The sequence below is a fragment of the Perna viridis genome, chromosome 12, assembly GCF_037379345.1.
Source record: "Perna viridis isolate PV_CMFRI_1.1 ecotype Kerala chromosome 12, ASM3737934v1, whole genome shotgun sequence".
Classification (NCBI taxonomy): domain Eukaryota; kingdom Metazoa; phylum Mollusca; class Bivalvia; order Mytilida; family Mytilidae; genus Perna; species Perna viridis.
Window position 1 is genome coordinate 8,938,253 of NC_142456.1, and position 5,394 is coordinate 8,943,646.

A 5,394-nucleotide genomic window follows, 5' to 3' on the forward strand; every position below is an offset into this window, starting at 1 on the left:
GTAAAATGAGGATAAAGGACATCTTGAACATAAGCAAAGAACATACTAAGTTCATTGGGGTCATCGCCTTCATAGGTGACGTTTAACATTGAAAATATTGATAATAAAAGAAAATAAAAAAAATTGTGTGATAGCTGCTAGATTTGTAATAATAATACACCTTCAATTTTTCAAGGACTGTACCCTTCATACACAGACAATTTATTATAATTAGTGTTTATCAATAAGAATGCAATACACGTAAAAATTACTGGTAAATGATGCTCGGGAATGCTATAACCACTTAAGGTTGTTCCTTCGTCTACACAACAAAAATATTGGAACAAGTACGTTTACTAGTCAAGAAGAAACAAGCAATTACCCTGTATCTTTCAATTCCAATATCATCAGTGAACCCTGTCCACTTCATCCTGATATTGTCAGTAACGCCTTGGAACCCTCTATCAGGAGTGTATTCCGTGTGAAAAAGAGGCAGCATACAGATTTCTGCTGTTTATATGGTAGGTGGCTGGTCAGAGATTCTAACACCTTTCGAGGACAAGGTAGAGAACAATCCAACCTTATTCTCACATTTAAGAGTTGTATAGATTATACTGCCAGTCAGTATGGGAACTCTTTAAATCCTCTATTGTCTGTCACTGAAGTGGAAATCATGGGGTCGTTTCCTCCAGGTTTGTAACCTATTAGATAAACAAAAAAAATACAAATGTATGTAAAATGTTCTTAGCGAAAAATAAATTAACTTTGGAGATCATCTTTTGAAATCGTTAAAGACATATAAAGTTTTAAAACTCAAACGATCCTTCTTATATTTCTCTACATTTTACATGTATTTGTGTTTGGGGTTGCATGTATTTTTCTTGTGTTTTTGTTGAAGAATTGTATGATATCAACATGAGTTTAGAGAAATTATTTATATGGTTGATTTTACGTTGTTATACCACTTCTGAAACATATTTCATGAACTGCAGAAATCCAGTGTATATATTTAGTTAATGTATGCTTGGCTCCTTACATTCATTTATTTACACTGGAATCGACCCACAATTGAATTCAGTTTTATCATGTAAATTAATGTTGTCTGCCTTTGCTAGAGGTTTAGGGTAGGGCTGATGCTCAATCAAACTAGTTAAAGCCTCATCACTAATTGTCCTATCCCTATTGTCAGGAATCTGTTGTGAGATCTTGAATTTTAAACCAATTTTTAAACCAACTGGCATTTTTGTCATTTTAAGGGCTAGTTAACGGCAGACTTTAGGTATTATAATTTTCTTTTCATTCATTCATTTCAATTTTTGGGTTTTTTCTTTGGGGTTCTGTTTTTGTTTTTGTTTTTTTGGGGGGAGGCAGGACAAGTGTGAATGCATGATATCCAGTATTTATAAAGCTATTGGTTAAAGTTAGAGCATAACAGAGAAGACCAGCATGTTTTGACAATACAGAAAAAGAAGTAACAAAATGTTGGTCACTGAAATAGTAACAAGTTAACTACACATTAATTTTCCCATTTTTTTTTAATTGTGAGAGGGATGATAACCCATTATCTATTGGCCAACAGCTCATTGACATGGGAGATAACGCTATTTACCTACAGCCCATTGACACTGTAGTATACCAGACTACAGGTCTTCTATATCCCAGTTAGCAATCACTTCATTCAACTCCCATGCTTTCCTAAAGAATTTAAAGTTTTGTAAGTTTATAAATGCTACCTAACAGGTACTCATGCAGTGCCACATAGTTACACATAGGGCATACACATAGTTTGTAACTAAAATAATGTTTTTGTCAATTCAATAATGACACATTGTTAAGTCAGATGTGAATTTACTTTGCAGAAACTAATATGCAATACTAATCTTAAAAACGTAAATGCAACAAAATTATATAGATAATGACAGTATTAACAGTAAACACTGGCCACATTAATCTACAATTGAAATATTATATGACAACTTTTTGATAAAATATTTAGTATATGTATAAGTAATGCCAAATCTTGTGGACTACAACCTCTTAGTTTATAAGAAGATAGGGATGCAATGAGAAACATACATATGTGACCATATGATAGACAACAGCATGCCTGCCTATATATTTTCTTTAATTTTTGGAATAGAATATTCAACAGATTTAAAAATTATGAATTTTGTTGAAATCAGGTTTCATTCTTAGATTCTATAACTTTGGTCTTAGCAAAGATAAATATTTTTTCCCTCACAAGACATATCCTACTATACTATTTGCATAGTAGTTTCATCAATTCTTTGAAAAAAAATCGTTTTTGATCTGTATTGTATTGTACAATCAGAATCAATTTATATAAACGATCATTTTCTTCCACATTGGGGCAAATTAGTGGTTTGGGGGTACAATTCTTTCGCCCAAATGGCCTGGAAAACGTTTAATTGTACATTGACTTGGCTCATTAGAAAGGCAAGATGCTTCATCAATGTACGTAAATACAAAAAAACATGTTTGAAGTAGGTAACCTGAAAAACAATGCCCATTACATGTGAAATGGAAGAAAATGTAAAATTCCCCATTTAATAAAATTCATTTTTTGTCAGCTTCAAAGTGAAAAATACTCGCCTGAAATGAGAACATATGTTTAATACATTGATAGATAAAACACAATTACCCTACATGTCTATTTTTGCATCGATTATATGCTAAACATTTTGGTCCATGTACAGGTATTCTTCTAATGGGTAGGAGTGGCAATTTTTCACCTAATTGGTCTTGGAAAAGTTCGAATATTTATTACTCGGGCCCATTGGACAGCTAAGACACTATATAATTGTATATAATATACAAAAACTTGTTTGAAGTACGGTATTTGAAAAAAATGTTTTGCCAATTATAGATGAAATTGAAGAAAATATTAAATTCCGAAAATTCCCCTTTTTATGAAAAACTCATTATTGTCACATTGAAACTGACAAAAATCGCGCCTGAAATGAGAAGATATGTTAGATACATCGCTAATTAAGACCAAAGAACCCAACATGTCTATTGTACAACCTTTATTTGCCAAAAATTAACATTTAAATTAATGTTGATGCATTTTTTTCACGGGTAGGGGTGGCATTTTTCCACCTAACATGACATGAAAAAGTTCACATTTTTATTGCCTAGGCCTATTTTGTAGCTTATATACTATATTAATGTGCTGATTCACACAAAATCTGGTTTAAACTACGGCATACTGAAAACAAAGACAATAACGGGTGATATAGAAGAAAATTCTGATACCTGAAAATTCCAATTTTCCCGATTTTATAGAAATTGTCACCCTAAAAGGAAAAACTAAGCACCTGAATTGATAAAATATGTTTTGTACATCTTTATCTTAATTATTAATGCTTAAAATATGGGTTACACAATGTGGGTATGCTGTGAATGAGAATTCTGTTTCATACTGTGAGCAGTTTTCTAGGGGTAGGGGTAATATATTTACCATTTCTTGACAATTATTTCTTGAAAATCCGTTTTTCGTGGTTTAATTATGTAGAAAATAAAATTATCTATCGAATGATACCAAATTTGAGACGTTTTAGTTTTGCAATAACTTGTAGCGTACAATTTATCTGACTTTTTATGGAAAATTCGAAAATCCCATTTTTTTGCATTTTGTGGATAAATTCTGACCACGAAAATCGTCAAAATTTATCAAAAGAACCCCAGAAGTATAAATTGTGATAATACTAAACAGAAAATATCAAAGAAATTAGCCATTTTTACTGAAGTATAAATACTCTAGGGGTTTTGGCATTGAAAAATATGTCAATTTAAGCGATTTTTCTGCGCAACTGTATTGGTACTGTTGTAAAGCTGAGACATTGGACTACATAATGATACATACATATGTATAAGTTAACTACGTTTTGAAGAAAGAAGAAGTTTGTAGAATCAAAATACTAAAAAAATGGATTTTTGCCCCAACGAGGCATAAAAAGTAGCCGAAAAATACAAAAATGCTTCAGTGAATTTTTTGGCGATACAATATTCTTAAATGGGAGATATAAGGGTACCTGAAAATCATATTTTGGTTGATGAGTGGGGGTGGTGCACGGGGAGGGGGGTTATCTCATCCAACGTACTATAATCTTTTTTACTTTAAACTCAAACGCCATGCCTTAATTCCCGGATTCAGAAATATCATTATTAATGATCTCTAGCGGAAAATAATCATTAACAAACTCATACTGCAGCGCTAGCCTAGCATGTGGCCGAAGTGGCTGTCTAACTTTATCTGGTTGCTTACTTTGAATATATATCAGATTTAATCCTAGATTTAGACTCTATTTCCTCGTCTGAGGAATCGGATGATGAATCAATAACCTCAACTTTCTTGCCTTTTAGATTTGCGTTTTACCCTTCTGAAAATCATAAGACTCGTCTAGTCCCATAGCTTTCAACTTTTTGTCTACTTTAATATTCATGTGCAATTAAATCATCGATTTTCCTAAAACGGTTTACATTTAAAGTCTCCTCATCTTTAATTGCTTTCAACTGCCACTGCCTCTCTTCAGTATTTTTCTTCCTCATACCACCTTTTCTTCCTCAGTTATTCTCATCAATTTCTCCTCCCCTTTTTTTCTTAAATATCATCATCGGTTTCTTGTATGTTTTTTTCCTTTTTTTTTTTAAATCATCCTACTCTTTATCAGATTCACAATCATGGTGATGCTCTCAACCCCGATTAATCTATCCATTGCTAAAGCTGTTAGCAGTTCGGCCTTCTTACATGTATAAGTGGAAGATGCACCGACAACTTCAGTTGATTCTGGAAAACCAAACTCATGCAAACTTTTATACAGACAATTTATTCCGAATATGTCTTTCCGTTTAACGGGTATTTCTACTAACACCAGACGTCGACTCCGACATACTTTTTGCTAAAAATTATGTCCAAACTACTCTAATATATGGACCGCACTCTAAAACTGGTACACGTCAATATTTAAGAGTATTCACAATTTTAAATTAACAAACAACGAAACGGAACGAAACAAAATATCACGAATAAAGCAAACGAACTTTATAATCGCAAAATATTATTTTATATATGATGGGACTAATAAAACATTTAATGCTAGATATGTAATAGAGAAAAAAATATCGCATTTATTATGACCTGATGTTTTGTCTCTTAAAATCTAAGTAGCCCACAACACACAAAAGTGAATAACCCGTGTCTAAATGTATAAATTGGATCCAAATGTTCACTATATTAAGTACAGAATAATTAAATTCTTTGAGTGCATATCAATGTCACAATAATGTCCTGTCAATTCAAGGCAACGAAGGAAGTTCCTTATATTGCGTGTAACGATACAAAGAACGATAACTCATTTTTACTGAAAAATTTAGGTCACCAAAAGATGGCGT